The 26,084-nt window shown below is 34.1% G+C and overlaps 2 pseudogenes; one reads left to right on the top strand and one right to left on the bottom strand.

Moving 5' to 3' along the window:
• The first annotated feature begins 18,944 nt into the window (after nucleotides 1-18,944).
• LOC149547538 (2,3-bisphosphoglycerate-dependent phosphoglycerate mutase 1-like) lies at nucleotides 18,945-22,598 on the top strand (annotated as a pseudogene).
• Nucleotides 22,599-22,835: 237 nt separating this feature from the next.
• On the bottom strand, nucleotides 22,836-24,989 carry LOC149547537 (metal tolerance protein 11 pseudogene; annotated as a pseudogene).
• Between the last annotated feature and the right edge of the window lie 1,095 nt (nucleotides 24,990-26,084).

Raw genomic sequence — 26,084 nt, 5'->3', positions numbered from 1 at the left:
GCAACAACACTCAAACTTTAATCAAGAATCTAGAATTCCTTTCCAAGAAACTATCAAAAGCCTTAGATCTACCCATATAGACTGAAAGTCCTTCAAAATATAACATGAAATCAACTAGGAACACTAGTACAAAGATACAGAGTCACCACTTGCACTTGTGAGAAATAAAACATAATTTGTCACTTGACAAAATTTGAACTAGACTTTCAATTGGAGGAAACATGCAAATCATCAAAACACTCTCGTAGATTTACAAACTTGAACAAAATAACAACCATGTTGTTCATTCTTGACTCTGAACACTATAGCACTTTGAAAACAATTCTTTAGCTAAACTAATTGATTATGAAAATATTAGTAACAATGAAATTTTTATTCAACTCTCAAAGCTATTGTTGTCCTAGATAAAACATTACTAGGAGGAATGAAACTTCAACATAACCTTGCTATTGATAAAAAACTTTGCACATGCCTTTCTTCTAACCATATTGAATCACCATTCAGGTTCAATACATCTCTAACTGAGTTGTCATTTTTTTGGCTTCTAAATTAACAACTTTTGAATAACCCAATGATAAGAACACATACACCTAGGGGTAGCTAATTCCCATGTTCAATGCAACTATTCAAACACTAGGGCCAACCATAAGGCTATTTAATCTCCTTCTTCTCTTTAGGTACTACAAAACCTAGGTGGGTGCACCTCAAATTCATTTATATGGTACCATTGTCAAAGAATACACTCAAATCTAACAAAGAAGATAATACCTTTAATATTCTAATGCGTATACAGACAACATGGGCATTGAATAGCTAACAACATAACCTATGAATGAGATAAGTGAGGGTAACACTTTTAGCTCTTTCAACATGAAAGGGAAAAGATTTGATTAATGATGTTGATTATCAGCAAGACTAAGCTATGAACAAAAAAAGCATGCATTCTTCAAGATGATCAGTCCCTTATCCATTGGGCATTAACTAAGTCAAGACATACACCTGGATACCCAAATATACTCATACAAATTAGATATCTAATCTATCTATCTGCCTTGCAAATAGACATTAGTGTTCATAAAAATCATCATACTCAACCTTTCCTTTTGTGAAATTTATAACCCTATCAGATATATTAAGCATTTAGTTGGCTCTTTGTTACAAAAGAAAAACATTTCAAGACATACAATTTTAAGGAATTGCAATTGGGTTTAAGCTCTTTGTTTAGAAACCATAGAAGATTACAGACAACATAGATAGGAGATAAGAATCAAAATGAAACTAAGAAGTTGTTTGTTCCTTGTATTCATTTCAATTCAACCAATACATCAAGTGTATGCAAAACTTAGATAAGACACAACATATGACTGTATTAACTAGTTGCTTACAAGAAACTACAACACTATTATTCGTAACAAAGAAATACTAAAGAAAATGGTATCGCAGTCATAGAACTGGAGTCAACATTATGATTATAGTAGTACACACTGGAATACTATTGGTCTCACGGTAATAAAATTGGAACTTTATTTGTCCCCTGGTGATCAAACTGGAACCCTCTCCTCCTCATCCTGCAAATCCAAGGGTTTCAACAAGCTACAGATGAGAGGACACATGCCAAAACTCTAACTAGAAAATACATGCAAAGATATAAATGATATTGCATTCAAAACATTCTTTGTATTTAGATGAAATCAGGACAATGACTGCTAAATTGGCATGGTGGAACTTGATACAAGAGTCTTCAACTTGATTTGGTTTGTCTTTTACTACCTTTAATCATGAAATCTTCAATTACCTCCTAAATATTTACTTCTTTCTTGGTGGTCATTCCATGAAATTGATTTTATCTAATTTCTACCATATCCCTACTCCAACTAAAAATATGATATCCATTAAAACTGTGCTTCTTGAGTCACCAACCCATTCATCTATTTTGTGTCAACCTGCTCCATGCTCTATTTCATATTTTGAAACCAAATACAACTGCCACCTTAGAGTCAAACCCTAGCTGACTATTAAGTGAGATCCACATACGCAACATTTGAAATTTTTTTGAACCTTTTTAACTCTCAATCTCACGATACACTGGAGAAGAAGCTCTTTGTATCATCTTTGGAGGGAAGCATTGGCTTTATGATCTTACAATCATCAAAAGTTAAACCCTTTATCACCATCGTAAGCCTTGGAAATGGCTTCTATGACCATATGATACCTTGGTTACCATGACATCATAACACATCTTTTAGCCTCTTACGATTGCAGATTACACCCCTTTGGCGTAGCATCTTAGCTTCATTTTTTATGACTTATGATCTTATGATCATAGCACACATCATCTTGTTGTAGCCCTTTATATTTATCTTTACGATCTCATGATGAAGGCACTATCATATCATCTTGACATCTTGAGTTTATGGTTTCATTGTAACATCTCAAGCCCTTTTCCTTTACTTAATGATCTTACAACTATTGTAAGATTGTAACCCATTCCTTTTTAGCTAAATGACATCGAATGAATCAATACTTCTTTTATCAATCAACACTCCGTCAAAAGATGACTTTAACCCTATATGCAATCCTTAACTCAACCACTAACCTGTGTGAATGCATGATCCAAAGCTTCACCATTTCGTAGCATTGACCACAAGTTAACATTAACCTATGCAAACATGCAACAAGCTTGAATCTTAACTACTTCTTTGATTGAGATATATTGAATGAATTTATATCTTCTTTATCAATCATATCATAAAACTCTTTCAAAATGCGACCCTACCATTTCTTGTTGACCTTTCGTCTCTCCTAGGATGTGCCACATGTCAGCTTGTGATTTTTTTATAGTTTATTTGGCTTTGTCATATGTGCCCACTAGGACACATGTCCTCACATTGTATTCTCACTTTGGTTAAAAACCTTACAACTTTAAAATGCAAGAATATGACAATCGTCAATCTTCCTAGATTTGATGATTAGGAAAATGCATACCTTTTCTACTACATTTAATGTTGAACTTGAATCACATCATGCCACCTAGAAAATCATTTTAATAGCATCCTTTAAGAAATTCATGTTTATGATCATACCCTACCATTTCCACGTGTCAATACATCATATTCTCACTTTGGTTAAAAACCTTGTAACTTCATTTGCGATAAAGTGATAGTCATAGATCTGGATCACCTGATGGTCTTGAAAAATGAAGCTTTCCTCTATGTATATCAGCATCTCTGTCTAATCAAAAACTACACGTATGCCATATCACTCTAACACCTTTCATTTGTGGCCCAAGGATAAAGCAAGTCCCACCAACTTCTACGCATCGAGCTATCCTTATGTCGCTTTAGTTTAAAATCTAACAACTTTCATTAGCAACATAACAACATTTTTTGATCCTTCACCTAATCAACGGCTTTGACACATGCACAATCACTACTTGGAAACTGAAGAGAAAGACGGGTCTATAGGGACAAATGTCTGCTAGTCATGCCTTCGCAACTTGAAAACTTTAACTCAATGTAAACCCTACAACCACATGAACCAAGTCATCACCCTATCACAACTCTAAACCATGGTAACCCTTTAACTCTAGTGATTATGTGATCTATTGCATTTTGCTACTTCATGGCTTAATGTTGGGGTTAACCTTAACTTCATGTGATCCTGCGACAAGGAAAATGCCATATCATAGCCTTAACCTTGGGTTAGCATTAATCCATTTTGACATTGCAAACACCCTACAACTAAACCATCTGATTAACCTCTTCACCCAATCCTAGCATAAGTTCTTAATATCTATCTAACCCCTAAAAAACTATGACAACCACCCTATAACCTTTGATCACCTAGAAGCAAAATTTTAAGAATTTTCCTTAGGGAAAAATCCACCCAAGATCAAATAACTCAAGCACAAGCACAATAGTAGACCAGAAAGAGTATGATCATAATATTGATGTGTATTCAATTCAATGTGAAAGTACACTAGGAGTGCTTGTATATAAAGGCCTCTAGAATGCATATGAATCAGCAACATGATAAGTCATACAACCAAGCACATGTCCACCAAATATGGATTATCCTCCATTAAGCACAGGAGTAAGTATGATGATGAAAGGATAAGCCTACAAAGGTGTAGCACACAAAATAATGTTGTAGACACCATGTGCTAAAATAAGAATGCGAATAACTATGTTGTCTACATGAAAACTCAGTTAATGATGCAAAATCCAATGTTGTAGACACCATGTGTTGAATTAGAGTTGTTTATTTCTATGTTGTCAACATGACAACTCATAAAAGTATGAAAACTCCTAAGTGTCTCAACAAATAAATAATAAAATAATGCAATATTATAAAATAATGCATTAACCTAATAAACTTAAGTAAAGTGTAAATAGTAAATACATATTTACACCAACACCCCCCCTTAAGTGCAACTTAGGGGAATGTACTTAAGCTTACAAAAACTAGGATCAAATGCAAAATGGGTTTTGGCTACTAGGCCATGTTAGGTACCCATGTACATAATGAAATGCAATCTCTCATAAAGTGGAGATAGAGGAAAAACCTCATGGGAAAAACCCTCCCCAAAAAGAGAGATGAAAAGGCAAGATGCATGGATGGATGGAGTAATCAAGACCCCCCCATTACAACATACATCAAGTATATACAAGAGTGAAGAATGAGAAGAACAAAACCCAATAAGAGGAAAAAATCCCCCCCATAAAAAAGAAGAGGAAGATAGACAAAGTAGTTCCCCCTCCCCCAAATGAAGACTGTCAATTAGTGATAGTTGCTCCAAGGTAGAAATTGGTCCTTGAGTTTTGAATAACATTCCTCCCCTTTGGAAGAAACAATGGCAAAGGTACAAGTGAGATGCTTCCCCTATGTGTAGAAAGAATCCCAATGATCAATGATGCCTCTGAAACCCATTCAACTGTCCTTGTGTCGATACTGACTATCACCCCTTCCAATGTTGCTGAAAAGAAAAATGTCAAATCGTGCAAGGATCTAGTTAGAACTTATCCCAAAGAACCATATGTCTCCTCTAATGATAAAGATACCTCTTGAAACTAATGTACATAAGGATCCACAATCATATCAACCTGTGAAGATCAATCATGTAGAGAATGGACATGAGGGTCAGAGTGAGCCCTCACAAAAATTGTAGAATGATCTGCCTCATTAAAGAGAAGATATATATCATTGATGATGTCCCGCAAATCCACTATGTATGACTCCACAAAAAAAACTAAAATATCTGCTATGTAGTCATTCCCTATTGCTAGAGCTGGAAGATAAGGTGTACCCTGTTGTGTTGGACCTATCACTATGGTTATGTATGCATGTGGACTATGTTGATGTTGTGGCCTCTTCTACAACTATTGATAGAACCCTATGTATCTAAATCTATTGAAGCACTATCATTGGTGTCACTACCAGTTTCCACAATGTATGAAACGTGAAGAGGATTAAAGGATAAGCTGGGTGAACTTTCCTCAAAGTGTAAATCCCTCTCTACAAAAATCTCATGTGTCTTAGGATCCAAAAGTCTATATGCCTTAACACCATCTTCATATTCAATGAAAGTAGAAGGCCTAGATGGTGGTGCCTTGCATCTCTTGAAAGATATGTTTTCTCGTGCTAGACAATTGAAGACTCTAAAGTATTTCACAACTGGTTTTCTGCCACCATGCCTCAAAAGGAGTCTTACCATCTAAAGCATTATGAGGAGACCTATTAAGTATGTGAGTGGCACTACTTATAGCTTTGACTTCAAGTGTAGGATCAAGAGAATTGGCTTGTATCATGCAACTTTCCATGGACTTAAGATTTTGTATCCTAAGTACTACAACATGTGTCTTGTGCGGACTAAATGCTGGTGGATTTTGAAGATCAATACCCTCAAGTTTTCAAAAGTCTTTAAGTCTTTTGTCCACATATCTGCTTTCATTGTCCATCTGAAGAACCTTGATGGCTTTCCTTGATTGTTGTTCAACATGACTCTTGAAGGCTTGAAGCTTATCAAACACTTCATTCTTGTGATAAAGAAAGTAAGTTTTCAAAAGTCTTTAAGTCTTTTGTCCACATATCTGCTTTCATTGTCCATCTGAAGAACCTTGATGGCTTTCCTTGATTGTTGTTCAACATGACTCTTGAAGGCTTGAAGCTTATCAAACACTTCATTCTTGTGATAAAGAAAGTTGACCCATGAGTAGCGTGAAAAGTCATCAATGAAAGTAAGGATGTAGTGGCCTTGGCTGACTAATATCACTGCAAAAGGACCTACTAGTACCATGTGGACTAACTGAAGAACAACCAGTGCTCTTGAAGGCTTCCCTTTATCAAACTTCTCCTCAAGATGCATATCTACTAAACATGATAAACATTCGCCCTTAGAAAATTTGATTATAGGTAGACCTTTGACCATGTTTTTGGAGCAAAGTTGTTGAAGATAGCGGAAGGCAAGATGACCATATCACTCATGCCATAATTTGGCTTGTGAATTAGATTGATTTAACAAGGCATGTGAAGGAGACTTAGGCACAATGTGGGAGAAGGAATAAACACTCTTGTCATGATTGACTTTCCCCACTACAACCAATGAATCATCTTTTCAAAAGTCTTTAAGTCTTTTGTCCACATATCTGCTTTCATTGTCCATCTGAAGAACCTTGATGGCTTTCCTTGATTGTTGTTCAACATGAATCTTGAAGGCTTGAAGCTTATCAAACACTTCATTCTTGTGATAAAGAAAGTTGACCCATGAGTAGCGTGAAAAGTCATCAATGAAAGTAAGGATGTAGTGGCCTTGGCTGACTAATATCACTGCAAAAGGACCTACTAGTACCATGTGGACTAACTGAAGAACAACCAGTGCTCTTGAAGGCTTCCCTTTATCAAACTTCTCCTCAAGATGCATATCTACTAAACATGATAAACATTCGCCCTTAGAAAATTTGATTATAGGTAGACCTTTGACCATGTTTTTGGAGCAAAGTTGTTGAAGATAGCGGAAGGCAAGATGACCATATCACTCATGCCATAATTTGGCTTGTGAATTAGATTGAGTTAACAAGGCATGTGAAGGAGACTTAGGCACAATGTGGGAGAAGGAATAAACACTCTTGTCATGATTGACTTTCCCCACTACAACCAATGAATCATCTTTTAGACTTCACACCATTACTGAATCTTGAAGGAACTCAACTTTGTTTCCATCTCCAAGGTGAGTTGTTTGGTAAATTGAGAGGAGATTGGAGCTAAGGTTTGGAACATAGAGAACATCTTTGAATTCCCCATTTTCCATCTCCACATGTCCTTTCCCTTCAACTTCCATTTTGGTATCATCTCCCACAAAGATGTGCAATACCTATGACTGCTTTAATGATGAAAAGTCTCCCTTTGAACAACCCATATTATAGGAGGCACCTGAGTCAAGAATCCATTTAGATGAAGAACTTGTATTTACCATAAGTTCTTGCCCTTTTCCCTTTGAAGTGGTTGGAGTTGAATCCTTGGAATCATTTGGTACTTGAATTTTGTTCTTCTTGAGTAGGTTTTTCAACTCATCTTTTCTCTTAGTCTTGCAATGATGCTCATCATGATTTGGTTTCATACAATATGCACAAAAAAGTTTGTCCTTCTTTTTAGTACTTCCCTTCTTGTTGGAAGAAGAATTGTCTTGCTGTGAGGAGGATTGTTGTGTCTTAGATTGTGATTTTTGCTTCCACTACTTCTTCTTCTTGTTGCTAGAACTTCTTCCTCCTTGGCTTGAGTGGTTCTCATCACTAGCCACTAATGCTTTGGTCTTTGATGACATGAGAAGTCCCATATCTATCAAGTGAGATTTTTCAAAAATCAACATTTCTACAAATGCATCAAAAGTAGGCTTTTGGAAAGCACTTCCCATGGTCAACCTATGAGTATTATAACTTGAAACAAAGGAAGCATACTCTGAAGCTAGCCTCTTCAAGATATGATGAATCAACTTTTCATCCTTCATGGAATTTCCACAATCTTTAAGTAGTGCCCTAAACTCATTGGATTTGTTGATATAATCCTGAATTGTGTCAAAGTTCTTTGGATCCAATAGAAGTAGATCATCCTCAATCTAGAATTCCTTTTCCTCATCCATCTCACCATACAATGCTTCAAGTTTGTCCCATGCAGGTTTGGCTTCCTTGAAACTGGAAATGTGGAAGACAAGATCTCTATGTACACAATCCTTGATAATTCCTAAAGTCTTTTTGTCTTTAGTTTTCCAATCAATGAGTGATGTAGCATTAGTGGGTTTGGGAATTGTACCATCAACATAAATACTTAGAACTTTTTCCTTTAATTTACTCCATGCAATATCTTTCCATGTAGAATAATTGTGTGAAGTTAGAAGTGGACCTTTAAGTGAAACCATGATGCAAAAAAGTAAGAGAGCACAAAAGAGAGACACAAAAAAACAATACACACCTCCTCTTTTCACTCAATCAAAAGACCCCCCAAAATAGATGCTTTTGGCACTTTATATGTAGTGTGTGTACAATAGGCCACTTGTCAAAATGTACAAAGTGGACTTCTAATTATGTTGTATACAACTATCTTTTGAGGTTTAAATATATCACTAAGAACTATAGCTCATATGTACAACAATTTTGAAAAGCAATCAAAGCATTATAATGCAAAAAAGGCCCTACATCTAAAAGTGAGATTTTTGTCAACACAAGCCTAGCATCTGAATGCAAATCTAGAAAGTAGATGAAAAATTAAACACTTTCAAAAAAAAATGGAACCTAAAAATGTGTCCAGATGAGTCCATATAGAGTGTTTCAAGTTGCAAAATGCAGGATTAAATAGGTACAATTTCCAAAAAACACAATTTCTAACAAATCCTTGCACCAAAACTAAAAAAGAACACCACCACTAAAAAGTTCTAGAAATTCTACCCAAAATCAAAAAATATTGCACCTAATTTGAAGTCCGGATGATTGAGTTATGGCCTCCCAAAGTTAGACTGTAAAATCAAAACTGCATTTGGAGAGGGGTCTAGGCAAATAACTGCAAGATTAAATTTGACAGTCAAATGGTCATCATTGCAGTTCAAAAATGCCTAGGAATGACGGTCAGAAAACTATCAAATTCAATCTCATGCAATGCTGACATTAGCAAAAGATCAACCTCCCTTGCTAATGTGGCAGTGACATCAAGATGACATCAACAACTGACTAAGATGTATGGTTGGTTATGTGGAAAAAGTGAAATGGCATTATGACAAGTACAGACATGGCAACTGAGTCACCCAATGATGTGTCACTATGTAGGCAAGTATGTTGAGTTGGTGGTCAATGTGTGTAGAAGGCCTGCATGGCAGGTAAACATTTTAGTGCCATGAGGGTGGTGATGTTGGCCTATTTATATCAATGTGGTTATCTGCTAAGGTGTTGTGTGCAACATGGTGGGGACGCGCTATCTGGCCTGAATTAAAAATTTCCATCGCCGGTGCTGTTCGATCATGATGGTGAAGAGTCTTTTGTCAACACTGGAGATTGATCAGAGCTTGAAGGGAAGCAAGCCAAAAAAAGGACATCGTTGGAGTTCATTTTGACTAACAAAATTGGTACCGCCGATGAGGGTCTGTTAGGGACTACCATGCCAGTATTGCAAAAGTTTGGTGATGGTTGAGCCCTATGGGATTAGTCCCACATTGATCCGCAAAGCAAACTCTATAGAGTTTAAAAGTAATCGCTACTAGTAGTGAATGCAAAGCAAAGCCGCTAGTGGGTGGTTGAGGTAAGCCACCCAGGTGACATGGGTCTCACCAAACTTGAGAGTTATGTGCTAGCTTAAATGAGAATATTCTCTATGGAATAAATGGTATAGGCCAGATTGATGCAGATGTCACTGGGTGTAGGAATATTCTGTGTAGGGTACAAGGTCAGGGTGTGACTGCTCGATGCGTTTACAAAAAAAAATTCTCTCCTGCCTCAACTATGCCGACAAAATTCCAAAAATATGCAAAAATATTGTAACAGAAATATAGAGAAATTAAATAACAGATCTAAATAAAATTAAATTCTAGATCTAAAAGATCATACCAGAACTTGTGAATTGGGCCTTTGGGTGCCAATTTGCAAAAAAAAATTTGCCTCAAAATTGACTTTGGCCTAGGGTAGACGAATTTATAGCCAATTTTCACCAAATTGACATTTTGGATGCAATGGCGAGGTTCGTTCTGGCTCTAGACACTCCCAATGACTATGATACTTTGAATCTGGGTTGAGGTGTTGAAGCAAAAATGGTCTTGAATGGCTATGTGAAGAGAAATTCTCCAAGCTTTGATACCATGTAAGAATTTCCCTTTGGGAAAAATCCACCCAAGATCAAAGAACTCAAACACAAGCACAATAGTAGACTAGAAAGAGTATGATCAAATTATTGATATGTATTTGATTCAATGTGAAAGTACACTAGGAGTGCCTATATATAAAGTCCTCCGAAATGCTTCTAGAATGCATAGGAATCGGCAACATGATAAGTCATACAACCAAGCACATGTCCAACATATATGGATTATCCTCCATTAAGCACAAGAGTAAGTGTGATGATGAGAGGATAAGCCTACAAAGGTGTAGCATGCAAAATAATGTTGTAGACACCATGTGCTAAAATAGGAGTGCAAATAATTGTGTTGTCTACATGACAACTCAATTAATGATGTAAACTCTGGTGTTGTAGACACCATGTGCTAAATTAGAATTGCTTACTTCTATATTGGCAACATGACAACTCATAAAAGTACACAAACTCCTAAATATCTCAACAAATAAATAATAAAATAATGCATTAATCTAAGTAAAATTAAGTAAAGTTTGAATATTAAATATGTATTTACACCAACAAACATAAACTATTAATAGTCATCTAACCCCTATGAAATGGCGACGACAACCATGGCAACCATTTCTCCTAGTCACACCACAAAATGTAATCGCTAGGAAACAATCATGACCATTTGATCCATTGAATCACATCTCCACACCACAAATCATGCAATGAGCCTTAACCGTTGCAAAATCCTGTAAACTTGAAATGTAATAGTTTCACACCTTTGCACCCATGAACAATGTTAGCACTTATAAAGTAGTGAAGCTTTGCTTGGTAGCTTTTTCACAAGATCTCAACTTAAGATATGTTAGAGGATAGATATATATAACAAGGCAATATAACCAAAAACTTAGGGATGTGAAATATATGCATGGTTTTTTATGTATCCCATTAAAAAAGGTTAAAACCAAAACTCTAACAAAACAAAATACAAGGAAAAGCCCTAGGGTTTAAACATGAATAATAGTTTTTTTCTAAATCCTTAGGCAATTTAGACACATTCCCCCTAATTTTCATAAGTATTTTGCAATTTTTTTGGCTAAGTTGAAAATCAAGTGAATAGTACATATAGTGTCATGGTCCTTGTTAGAGGAATAGGCCATGTTAAAAGCCTCAACCCTGTTAGGAGTTTCTATTACAAAATGTATGCAAGATAAGCTCACTACCAAACATGCAATTATACAATGTATCTCTTGTATACAGAAGAGATAGATATAAAAATATCTTTACTTATGTTTATTGTACTTCACATATCTCTAATCATACATCAGAATTTGCATCATATATACCTCACATAGCCTTCACATAAGTTTGCATATTCAACATATTTTCATATTATATATACTGCCACACTACTTCCCATATCTTGATCTTCTACTTATACCTTTCCTTTTTATAAAACTTTCCCTGTTGACCTTCATACATTCACATGCTTGACATAATACAAAATTAATTCTTGTTAACTTAGGGTTAACATCTAAGATTTTATCCCTAATTAATTAAGTAATTATTTTGTCACCAGAATAATTCCTTAACTTGTAAATACCAAATTACTAATGTCCTTTGTCCTTCTCTATTTACTGCTTTTACTGGTGAAACTTTTATATCTGATGTTGTATTTTCCATACCGTGTTGCACTCTTACACACATCATCATGAAACTTTATATTATCTGTATCCAAGTGCACACATGCCCAAAATTTCTCTATAGACTGTACATATCAAAACTATCTTTATACTACTAGTAAGACTATCTGATACTTGGACTATTTTCTATATCTAACTATGAGGCCTTTATTTGTATATTGTACCTTATCATCCTGAGATATATGTTTCCATAAATGACAACTCTAACTTATCCTACTTAACCATATTTCCAACACCTTATTATGCTGAAATTCAATTATCTATCTTGAGCTATTCAACTATGCCACACTCAAAAAATTGTAGTTAAGTCTTGCAACCCAATAAACATTATCGCAACTGATCTTATCAATCAATCTTATTGATTCTTTACCTTTTTCAAGACATGGTGCATCATTACCAAACTTAACACTACCTCCTTTGTAGTGTTCTAAGGTTTCAAACTTAATTTTATCACCATTCATGATGTGAGAAACCACTATCAATTATCCATCTATCACCTATACTCGCATATGAAATAATTGTGGTTTTCTCATCCTCATCAAAATCGTCTTCCATGGAAAACTAAACAACTTCTTCATCATTACTATCAAAATCATCATCAATCTCTTCTTCAGTAATGTAACAAGACTTCTTACATTTTCCCTTGTAGTCTTTGTATCCTTTGTGGACTTTTCCATCTCTCCTTACTTTGAACTTTCAATCTTTCTCTCATCCTTGTCATCCCTATCAAAACATCTTGCAGCAATATGACCAACTTTATTGCATGAAAAATAGATTATTGAAAGTTTAGCTTTGAATTTTACTTTGCCTCTTGGTAGTCTCCTAGCTATTAATGCTTCAAGATCCACAAGATCATTATCAGAAGATTCACTCTCATTCTCTTAATACTTTCCTTTATTTTTCTTAGAGTTATGTAAAACCATGTGTGACTTGAAATAACATTCAATAGCAGGGGCAGTAAAATTATCAAAATTTGACAATTCAAAATAAATAAGTCTACCAACTAGACTATCCAAGGTTAGATCATTACCAAGAGTGCATCTTATTTCTTTTATTGCAAAACTCTAATAGCATAAATAGGAAGTAAGTTTCTCAATACCTTTCTAGAGAAACTTACTTCCTATTTATGCTATTAGAGTTTTGCAATAAAAGAAATAAGATGCACTCTTGGTAATGATCTAACCTTGGATAGTCTAGTTGGTAGACTTATTTATTTTGAATTGTCAAATTTTGATAATTTTATTCTTCCAATATATTGAGAAATTTTCTCACCTTCTACCATCTCCATAAAATTTCCTCTTAAGCTTTATGATTTTTCTCTTAGTACATTCTTATCTCCTCAATGGATCTTTGCTAACTTTTCCCGCATCTTCTTTGTAGTATTGTAGTGCTTTATATCATCAAAGTAGGTTAGGCTAAATGCAATCTCCAACATTTTATGATTATCCTCTTGGTTTTCTTTTATATTTTGAGTTATCATAGGTGAAGTCACTACTACATAGTCATTCTCCAAGTATAATAATGTTGAATCTCCAAGTCTCACAATGTGTAGCTTCATCAAACTTTTTCATGTAGGAAAGTTATCCTTGTTCAACTTGGATATCTCCTTTCTATATATCTTGATCCTTAGCTTTAATTCCCTTTAAAAAATTCCTTACAAAAATCACAAGCTCTAATACTAATTGTTAGAATGATTTAGAATAATTGAGGCGGGGATGAATGAGTTATCCTTAGGTCTAGATGTAACAACTAAACTTTTGAACACTTCCAACAACTTAGATCATGTCTTTCAACAACTTTGTCTCTATATCAACTTATTAGTAACATAAACTTGTAGTTAACTAATCTAATAGTAACTAACTTATAGAATGAACACTAAAACATCTCAAATAACATCCTCACAAGTAAGACACTGGGATTTAACATGGAAGCGCAATTTGGGAAAAGTCACTAGTAACATGCTCTCAATTTTTCACTCTTCTAAAGTGAGCTATGTTAGGAGCCAACCATGTTAAGATTAAAATACAGACTATTAGGTTGACCCTATTAAAGGATTGAATCATCCTGTTAGGAGTAACCCTATTAGAAAGATTTAGAACATTCCATTAGAATTTCATGTTGATTAATGGAAGTATAAATGACTATTAGATCAACTTTGATTAAAGCAATTTAACTAATACAATGGTTAGAAAGTAATAACAAGTTGATTTGATAAATACAACTCAATTTACAAATATAGATGGCAATTCAGTCCAATATCTAATTCATTGACTAGCCTCCATCATCATCTCCATCACTAATGTTCTTGGAAACCCTTCAAGCAATCATTCTTCACCTCAACTCTTCATCGTTCAGCCTTTTGCTCAAGTTTGCTGATCAATAGAATTAATCATTGCTCCAACCTCATTAGGTTAGCCCTTATGTCTCCTTAAATAGGTAGTTTGATCTTTTTCCACTTAAACATCACGGTTGATCTTAGGTTTGGTCAAAATCATCAAATTCTTCCATCATTTCATTTCCTCTTTCACCTTCTAGATACTTGTCTAAACTTCTCCTTGAATCCTTTCCAAGAAATTCTTAAACATAGTTTCTCTTGCATTAAATGATCCATCTCATCAATATGCATCTTCAACATGCTTTACATATGGTATAGAAGGAAATATGAATAGGGTAAAATATGTGAATAGTATGATGGGGTAGAATATAGGATCTATCCTTAACCCAAATTCCCAAAAGGAATGATCCAATTAGATTAACCACAAGGAAGTGATCAATGCACAAATGAATCAAACAATAGAGAATATGGAAAAAGGGGGAAATCCTATAATCTACTATAGAAAGTATATAGTTGAAATTTGGAATGAATAGAAGATAAATACCAACCTAAAAATAGGACAAATCTGGAAAATGTTGATTTCTAATGTCTGTGTACAATTTTTGGAAAATTATGCAACCTGTTCTGAATTGGAAATGTTGAGATGGAGAAAACCCTAAAAAAAATTGTCATTTTGAAGGTAGGTCGACCTTGACCTAGATAGTGGGGTGCAATCTTACCCCAAGGCACAATTGTAACCCAAAAAGTTGACCTTAGTGTGTCGTGCTCTGACGAAATGTTTGTTCACAAATCTTGCATGTTCAGCAAAAAGGGTATCCAAATCTACACTATAATTCACTATAATGTACTTGTACCTACAAGAAAAATGGTTTTTTTTTATGGGGGTTTACATTGGTCAAACTCCAGTTTGGAATCAACCTAAAATGTAATTGAAATTGCAATATATATACAAAGTAAATGGAACTATTCACCTTGCTTATGTTGAAATCCTTGTAGAGGATTCGAATCCTAGAATCCATAAGTATGAATTCTGCAAATGAATGTAGGAATGTATTTAGGATGTCTCAAATCAATGGCATTAGATCTTCAACACCAAACTTGAATGGATCTTTGCATAGGAAGAGGCTTGGATAAATATGGATGGAGAAATTTTCAACAAGAGGGCTCCATAATGATTGAATCCTTCAATAGCTAACAATGGACCTCCTTGAATTGGATCTTGAATGCTTGAAAACTTGAATTCTTGATAATGGATCATCTAATATAATATCATGTCTCCTTCTAGTTTTTGTGTTAGAGAAAATGAGAGAAAGCTTCCTTATATAGAGATCTAGGGCAAAAACATCTAGAGAAGGCTGACATGGGAGCATTAAATCCCAATTAACCTTAACCCCTATAAATGGACCTATGTTAAATGAAATCTAAGAGTTTACCATTCTAAAATCCAAAATAGCCGACCCAAAAGTGGGAAAATGAAACTTTTGGAAGCTTGATATCCTGAAACTCTTAGAACTTGAAAATTGGACCTAGGGTTAGGGATGACGTCGACCCTGCCCTAGGTTAATGTCAAGGTTGTACTTGACCTAGGTTAAGGTTGAGGTTGACCTCGACTCTTTAGGTTTTCCTTGACTTAGAAATTCAAACTCTTCAATTTCACAAAGAAGATTGTTAGAAAGAGGCTAGAAACAGGGAGAGAGAAGCAGAACAAGGTGAAAACAACCAGATCCATGAAAAGTCCTAATCAAGGTGCTTGACATGACCCCAAACCACTTACTTGAAGGGCTAAATGCTCTTAACATGGAAGTGCCTCCATCTTAAGATGATACATTAAGCCCCCACTTTAGCAAGAGTATGGACTCGATGAAAATTCTTGGTAAAGTAGATTGTAATGAAAAGATAATCTTATTAAAACCAAAGGGACAAAGATATCCTTAATCCACCAGAGACTCAAGTCTTCATCAACTCCAAGATCATAATAAGACACTAGTACATTTGACCCCATTTTTAGACTAAAATTTTTGACTATCTAATAAAATGTTTTAGATTGGTCAGAATATGCAAGGAAAAATATCTTCTTTTTTAAATCCATGCTCATGTTGGTCAAAATTTTGACTAACACGGGCTTCATAATGTTAAAATGAAAAAGGTCCTATTTCATTGTTATGGAAATTTTACCATGCACAGGAGCTACATGCTAGTTGAATATAGAAGCACAAGTGTGAAAATTGAGAATTGTTGGTTACTACGGGAGTTGATGGGTTGAATGTGAATGAATGGAAACAAATTGTTAGTTAAGCTTTGGATGAATGCAAATGAATTGGAAACAAATTGGTTAAATGTGAATGAATGGAAACAAATGGGGTTGCAAGCTTTGGGTTTAACCATGGAGGAAACTCTATAGTTAAGCACGCTCAGGCTGGAGTAGTACTGGGATGGGTGACCTCCCAGGAAGTCCCAGTGCTTCACCCCTATGAGCATCACCTAGATCCAATGAGTGATAAGTGTTCCATTTATTCTCATGAAAAATGGATTCATGTTGAATCACTACTCATGAAACATGGATCAATGAGTTTGACTCAAAATCACACAGTTAAATCTTGAAAGCAATACCACAGTTTGACTTGTTGTGGAAATTATCTCCTACTTATCAAATTGGTAGTGTTCCTGATAGTCATGAAAATTCATCACAGTGTTGCTCGCCCAGCAATTCTGAAGGAGGGCGAATGAATGAAAGTTTTTATGTTGCAACTCTTGTGAAAAATTATTCCCCTGTTTCTATAAAAGAGGAAAATTTGGCCGTGGAGGATATGGAGTCGCTTCCACTGGATATTTTGGTAAGTGTTAACTTTCTGATGGATCTTTATTTGTTTTAGTTGTTTCAAGATGAGATTTTGATTAGCATTTATTTTGATAGTGATCCACCTTGAATGCATTATTTTTAGCTGAATTTATTGAATGACACCATAGTTTGAAGAGAGTTTAGGTATTTTTGGTTAGGATGATCAGTAATCAGCTTTCAACTATTTATTCTAATTTTTAAGGTTATTTAAGACATTTGAGCTTCAAAAGGCTTTTTTTTCATAATGAGATGTTGAAGGTCGATCTTTTGAAATGCAAGGGACATTCTAGAAATGGCAGCAAAACAATGATATTTATGTCTGTTATTGGTTTGACATCAAATTTTTAGGCTAGTTTCAGTTGTTTGAGCTTTTGGAGTGTTTAATTAGGGGTTATGTTTAGTATTATGTGTTCTAGCACATTTAATCTGAGTTTATTTTCAGTGGCTTGAGCTTTATGTGTTTTTAATGAGGTTCTAAAAATTTGTGTTGAGAAACTTAGCTGTTCTTTGGAATTACTTGTGCTTAGGAGGATTTTTAAGCATTGGGCTATGTTGTTTAGATAAATTTAGGACATTCTATGCTTTGATAAACATGAAGTCATTTTGTGAATTTTTAATCTTTGGAGGGTGTGTGGGGATCTTTTTGGGCTCATTTGAGAAATTGAATGCCCTGGCAAATTGCTACATTTAGGAGAACTTTTATGATATGTATAGTCTAATTGAAGAAATTTGAGGTCATTTCTAAACTTTGAATTGAAGAGGTTTTAATTATGGGAATGCGATCTTATAAGTCCCTTTTTATAAATTTTAAACTTTTTATGAAATTTGAACATTGAAGGACTTTGTATGAAGTCTCAAAGTTTTCTCGTAAGGAATTTGAGGTCCTTTTGGAGATGCTTGTATTTTGGACAAATTTGATGTTATTTCAGAATTTTGAGCGTTGAAGTGTCTTCATCGGCATCCTACGGAATCATGTTGGAAAAATTTAAGATCCCTTTGCAAGTGCTTTTATTTATGAGGATCTTTTGCTTTGTATGGTATTGCTTTGACAACTATGAACTAAATTTTGAGAATTCTAACTTTGGAGAGGTTAATAGATTATACAATGAGATGATGAAAAGGTTTGTCCCGAGACATTTGAGGTTATTTAGAAATATTTAGACTCGGGAGATGTTTTTTTTTCGTAAAAAAATTATGGTATTGTCTTGGAAATTTGATTTCCTTTAGCAAAATTGTGCAATCAAGAAGATAGAGTTTCATTTTTATACTTCTCTCTTCTTTTACAAAATTTTGAGGTTGTTCTGAGAAATTTGAACTTATAAGGGTTAAGTAATGATGTGTTAACGGTTGGTCTAAATAAATTTAAATCTTATATTGATATGCCTGCATTTTGGAATGTTTTCATGTGTTGTATGGTTCTAATTTGAGAATTTTGAAATTTGAAAAGTTTATTTTAGGTGGCTTGACTTTGGCGTCAGTTGAGAAATGAAACTTCATTTAGGAAAAATTTTAATGCACCAAAAAGGATTTTACACCTCACCTTATATATGTTGTTCCAATTTCATATCTTTCATTGTTCTGAGCTCATGAGAAGGCTCGGGTTTAAACTCGGGCTTTCCAATCTACCTAAATCTAAGGAAAATATTCTTGTAGCGAATATTTATTAAGAAAATAAGTTCATCCATATTGTTCAAATTTGTTTAAGAGCTATGAAGATATATTAATTTTTAATATTATTCATGTCTGCAGAATGGTTTTTGCAACAATACAAGTTGTACCAGTCACTATATCATCTTACAATGTGCAAAATTTAGCAAGCTATGATGGCTTATCAAGCATCACATCTTCTTTATGTCCAACAAGGAGAATTCTGACAAATGATATGACATTAGCAAGCAGGCATATTACTTATATTTCTGTTAGAAAGTATAGGAGAACTTGTTTGGTAGTAGCACAAGCTTCTCCTATTTTGGATCCAATCTTCTCAACTTCAAAGAATTCAAATAACTCTTCAAAGAAATCACATAAGATATTCTTCAGAACAGAGTGTTACAATTTCCTTGCATTTAATGTAATTGGGCCTTACTTAATTTGGTAAAGCAAATTCCTTTTGCTAGGTGTAAAAGGGCAGGACTATTAAATATGATCTATCACTATAATTTAAAATCACCTGGCTAATGGAAATCTATTCATACCTTCCTGTAGAAGGATCTGTAGCCAAACTTGGAACCTAGACTTAAATGTGCATAGTTTTAGAAATTCATATCAAAATATAGGCTTTTTAAAAACTGGTTCAAAACATGCATCTTGTTATGTATTTACTTTTGTTACTTTTCCAATTCTGTTAAGGTTTTATGGACTTTGGTTTGGCTTATTTTTAGTCACCTTTTTCCCTATACTGAATTGAAACTCTCCTCTTTCTCATATTTCAGCTTTGAATGCATATTTGCAATTTAAATCTCTCTAGAAAGGTTAGAGCTTCCTCCTTTGGCTTTTGAACCTTTCATGATAAAGTTCAGTTCAGTGGTAAAATAAAATAGTTGGGCATATTTTTGTGGAAGACAAGCTCATAACATCTAGTCTAGGAAATTTTATTAGGCTATTTCAATTGATCTCTATTGGTAATTAAAAATTCATAGTTGTAGCTTCAATAAATGCATATAGATCCTTATTTTAAGGTTTGGATTAGAAAGAAGCACACTAAGGTGAATGCATGATGGTTTACAAAGATTAGGAATTGACCTATAAGGCAAATACATTCTTATCTATAATGCAATTTGCTGTCCTCTTTTATGTTACAGCTAAAGTAGCCTTGATTTTGATCCATCACGGGGAGTCATTATGGAATGAGAGAAATTTATTCACTAGGTGTGTGGATGTACTCTTGACTCAAAAAGGAATAGAAGAGGTTGTTGATGCTAGAAAAAGGATTAGCAACATTCCAGTTGATCTGATATTTACTTCTACATTGGTTCGGGCTCAGATGACTGCTATGCTTGCTATGACTCAGCACCACAAGAAAAAGGTTTTTTTAGTCAAATCTTTACTTTATGTTTATGTCAGCATTAACTGCTTTGCTTCTCTATATATGCAAGGGCAGGTGTTTAAATGGTTATTACTTGAGTTCAGTATCAATTCTCAGGAAATTTAAATTATGTATTCAGCAAGAGTTGACAAATGCATAGATGGAGTTTTATTCATTAAGAAAAATGAGGGGGTGATTTTATTAGACAAATTGCATTTGGTAGGAGCCTTCTAAATTTCCAATTATCCTTTTTTTTAAGGCCTTCATATTCCTAAAAGGTTATTGTGGCCAGTGTTGCTCAACCAATTTCTAAGCCACTGCTCAATAGTTGACTTCTGAGTTTCTGACATTTTGAGCAGTATTTTGAATGTTTAGAGCTATAGAGGCTGGTATCAAACCTCTTACCTTTGGTTAAAGCTAGAAAACTATGTGCTTACATGGGATTCACTAAAGACCTAGTTCAATTTGATTTGTGCATCTTAAATTTCTTGAATTATGTCAAGATTTTCTTTTTTTATTTGGAATATGCATTGGGTTAATATAATTACATCCTTCTATAATCACCCTTTTTTCACAATTTGTTGGTCAATTGTCATGATAGACTTGAACTTGAGTATCATCTCAAAGCTGTGCATTTATTGTTTTTAAAAATGATGATTATACAAGTTGTATAAATTTAAAGGTCCTTTTAATGAAAACAAGAATAAAATATTAGATTTATTTCTTTGGAGGCGGTTGTGAAATGACTATCCCAGGTAGGCTGAGGTGTTTTACGATGTCATTCCAATTCTTAAATTCAAATTTATTGTTGTGGTTTTCGTAGCATATCTATAATATGAGTGATTAGGTTTGGATGTCAACATTTATATAATGACTTGTTAAACAGGACTAAAGCTTGAAGTTGAATTCCATGTGATGCAGGTACCAATAATAATACATAATGAGAACCAGTAGGCCAAGGCATGGAGAAGGATATTCAGTGAAGATACTCAAAAACACTCTATTCCAGTCATAACAGCTTGGCAACTCAATGAGCACATGTAAAAGCTTAATGCTAACAATTCTTGGATATTAATAGTTTCAAACTATGTATAATATAAGTTTATAACGATTACTCCATAAATGTTTACTACAATGTAGGTATCGAGAATTGCAAGGCTTTAACAAATAGGAAACAATTGATAGATATGGAAAGGAGAAAGTTCATGAATGGCATCACAGTTATGACATTCCTCCCCCAAATGGTGAAAGCCTTGAAATGTGAATAGAACGTGTTGTTGCCTACTTTAACGAACAAGTGTGGTACATTTTTATGAATCATATATGCTGCATTTATTTTGTTATAAATATGCTTTTTGTAGTGGTGTGTAGATATATTATGATTGGGTTGTTTTCTAGGCTTTCACATTTTGTATGACTACTAGTCACAAAACAAGTAACTTGCACATGTCCATCTTCTAGCTCTGATATGTTCTGAGAGGTATCAAATCCTTATGAAAAATGATCTTTGCTTGTTTACATTTATTTTAATGACTAATTAAAATATGTAGCTGATATTATACAGAAAGCTTTCATATACTTTTCATAGTGCTACTTTCTTAGGAAGACTTTGATTATATGGTAGTTGTATGCAATGTTCCCTTTCTGTAAATGCTTGAGTATTTGCTCTGAATCAAAAATTCCAAGTAGAAAAAGAAGTAGAATAGAATGCGTAACATCATGTACTTGGTCCTACAACATTTTAGGAAATCTTTGACACATAATCCACAAATAGATCTTTCTTATTAGAGATATTAAAGCATATATCATTCCAAATAGGATTAGGATGGCTAATTTAATCATATAGAATATTGAATTTTTTAATGGAGCTCAACTATAGGAGAGGTAGGATAAGGGGCATATTAGGGTGCCTTAATCAATCGTCTACCCTAGGTCCAAGAGAAAATACCATCACTCTTGGTTTCCTATGGCCATTGTCATCCATACAAGTGGGTGTACCTAGTGAAAAATCCATATCCAATCATTCCTCTACCTAAGGCCCAAGAGTGGATACCATCCCTTGTGGCCTCATGTTGCCCTTTACCATCCATTTGAGTGGGTGTACCTAGCAAGGAATCCATAGCCATTCCCCTCTTCCATAACCACCCTTATGCTCCTTCTTATGATTAAAGTTCCTTAATGTAATGACCAAAATGGTAAAGGATTTGAGAAAACTATAATAGGATTTTATGCTCTTCCTTTTAGAGTAAATAAGTTTTTCCCGTCTGTCTGAAGAATCAGCTCTATTATGTTAAGGTTGGGAATATCTCTGTTATGGGCAGGTGGGCAAATAATAATTTTGTATTCATTGGATATAATTTGATAGTAAGAAAGACTTAGGTGTTAATATTTTAATACTTTTCCCCATATATGGAAAATTTTTGAGAACTTCCTTAAATAAGTCTATGCCCTAGTCAACAATCATTTAGATCTTTTTGATGGCATGTGCTTCATACACAACATTGATAGTGGTTACATATAATGTTGCAAGAAATGTACTGGTTGACCATAATAGGTTTATAAAAAGGGCAAAAGATGTTGGCAAAGTTAGTTAAAGTATACAACCTATCATAGACATTAGGAATTTCCATTCTCGTGCTCAGGTCTGTGACAATATTCATAGTCTAGATGCACAAAAGCCTATTCTATGTCAGGAAGAGATTCCAATTTTTCTTGAAGTGCTTCTTTAATGTCATGAGCATCCTACAAGGGCATTTCACTGGGTAGCACAATGTCAACTTCAACAAAGAAATGAGACCCAAATGTGTAAGCTCTGATGGTATCAATATGGCACATGTCTTTGTGATGATTCCAACAAAGATATGTCAATTTCTGCAAATAATCAGGCAACGTTGTTTTCCCCACCAAAGAATTCACATTCTCCAAAACTATGCTTGACCATGTCCTGATTGTATAGAGTGCTAACTACACAAAAGACCCACTATCAACTTTAGTATTTCAAATTATACGCATTAATAAAAACTTGCAGCATACTTGGCATTTGCTTGGAGGAAGCCTAGTAATCTATATTTTGGCTTTAGTGATCACAAGATTATACATCCTTCTTGCTACCACCACCACACAAGTAACTTGATAGACACTAATGATCAAGTTTAAATAAAAAAAGAATACATCCTCTTCATTATTGTGCATGCCTGTAGCTGTTATTACTCACTAGCATTCTAAATGCTTCTAAGAATCTAAACTTAGGATCTAGTGTGGTTGTTATCAGTGTTACCATCTATAAAGACAAAAGTTTGTATCCCTATATGTACATACAAAGAGAGGTTAGATATGGTAATCCAAAAGGAGCCAACTGGTATTATGTGTTCTAAACACATTGTATACATACATATGCCTTGCAGTAGTCATTACTATCATCTCTGAGGAAACAAAACCCCAATACTATTCCAAACAAATAAGATCTTCAGAATCAAGTAATGCAAATGGTCACATCTACTTGGACCCTTTAAAAAAACTACTAATTAGTGGAAAGTGGAAACATATTCCATGTTTGATGTGGGTTATACGAGCTAGCTAGGAGCACATATATAGACATTATTTGGCTTTATTAACTACGTAGGCATTATTGTAGAAAATGTGAAGTATCCTATGTTACAGTGTAAAGTAAAAGGTCAGAGAAGTGCTTACCACTATTGCTCCAGATGGATCAATCTGCTAGTAAAATTTACTTCCAAGAACTGTAGCGATAAGACCAATTGAATTGGTGATGACATCAAAGAACTAATCTTGGGCATATGCCTTTACTATCTCATTTGTAAAATTCTGGCAATAGATTACAAGGACCAACTTCACAACAGTAACTAAAACCATAATTCCAACAACCCAGAACCACCTATCTCCTTCTAACAATACACCTTGGTTCTGCATAATTTAGGAATGAAGTTGATGTAAGAGTATTACTTATATGTAATATGCAAAAGTAGCTCATTTAAAAGACAATAAACTAATGATGGAACAGATGGAAAAGAGCAGAACAAAAGTAGAATATTTGGTGCAGAACAAAAGCATACTCCATATCACATTTAAGCTCAATATTTTATAGCTCCAAAATAATGATCAGAATAAACAAACATAAAACTCAGCTTTTAGGACAAGGAAGTATGCCTTCATTTTGTTCACTTTTGCATCATTGGCAAACCATGTAAATCAAGCCAAGTAAAACTCAACATCAAGGATTTCTATGAGTATTTACATTTGTATCCACTTACAAAATTTTGGCAAAAACAAAAAGCTAGAGCTCAAGCCACTTATACCATTAAATTCCTTCAAAAATGGTGAAGGGGGTTTACTAATCCAAAATATTAACAATCACCTGATGATGTTGTATTTAAGAACATACATATGACCTCCAACACTTGACTATTATTTTAACTTAGCAAAACCATGTTGTTTAAAGGATTTAAATCACAAGCACAAAATTGTATCTATGGTTGTAATTATGTCCAATAAAATATAATGTATTTGCAGTAATAGGATACAAAGCTAAACAAGTGACCAAAAAAGCATATAATATATCTTCCATGTTCATGAAAAGTTCAAATCATCATGAGAACCATTAGGTAGAAATAGATATCTTGTTCTTAAAGGTATATCCTTGAATGGTAAATTTACCTTTGAAACAAGTTGTGGAATAGACTCTAACACAATCTGCAGTCCCAATGTAGCCATAACTGAAGCAAAAACTAGAATTCCTTGCACATGGAGCATTTTATTATGAATTAATGCTAAATTAGTGTTGGAAAATTTACAATGAATACAGACCATGACAAAAAGAACATGAGCATTCACACATCAATGAGTAACCATAGTAATAGAAAACAAAAACTACAATGAACAATCTAAAACAATTTCTTACACTAATCAAGAATAGAATTCATCTCCAGTTATATTGATATCTGCTATGAAATTACTCAAAGATATTAATGAGTCTCATTCTAATCTTATTCATAAGTTAAAATAAAACCCCCATTACTAAGGATGCAGGGTAGCACATAAATGCAATTTGAAACAATAAAACATCAAGTTGCAAAGCTTAAGGTTAAAAAATAGTAACATCTTTGGATTTTGGATCTTTGCAATGAAAACTTTTCCCATATGGATGCTTCCCTATTACATGGGATCTCTTATCAAATCTCAAATAAGAAACCAAAGGATAAGAAGTCAAGAGGCCATGAGAAGAGCTTAAAGTACATAATATATAACAAGCACAACTAACAAGTGGAAAACCTAATTAATAACCATCAAAGTTGCATAAGTTTTAGGTGATGATATTTAAATACCTAACCTTTTAGGTGATGACATTTAGCTATCTTGTTCCTTAACAATATTGATACTAATATCGTGTTATTGCTCCCCTGATTTTTATGTAGAGCATTTTGGTGAATATTCAAGATACAAAAATAGGCATTATAGTAGAGAAAAGGTTTGATGCAAAAAAATCAAAAAGGGGATGCACTCGCTTAAAACTTATGTTCCTACATTTTTTTGGAAGTCGTAGCTTGTCCTAGTTTTCGCTACCCTCCCAAACTTCTTCTCATGGCTACTAGATTCAAGGTTTTAGTGTGCAGATATAAGCTAGGTTCAACTTGGAAGTGGTTGATGATTTATGGGTATTCCCACCTCAGACATTGTGTTGACTGATATGATATTTATATGTATTGTAATACTTCATTGTTTATTGAAACCTGTCCACATTCATTCTTTTCCTCCAATTGGGTCACAATTACTATGGAGAAAGAAAATTGTGCGATGGAAAACCATTTGCTATTTTCTTTGCATGTTTTTTTTTCTGTAAGAAATTAT

Source organism: Cupressus sempervirens, chromosome 7 (assembly GCF_028749045.1).
Source record: "Cupressus sempervirens isolate cs-2001-9-10 chromosome 7, ASM2874904v1, whole genome shotgun sequence".
In the NCBI taxonomy this organism is placed as follows: Eukaryota; Viridiplantae; Streptophyta; class Pinopsida; order Cupressales; family Cupressaceae; genus Cupressus; species Cupressus sempervirens.
This window is presented reverse-complemented; position numbering and strand designations above follow the sequence as displayed.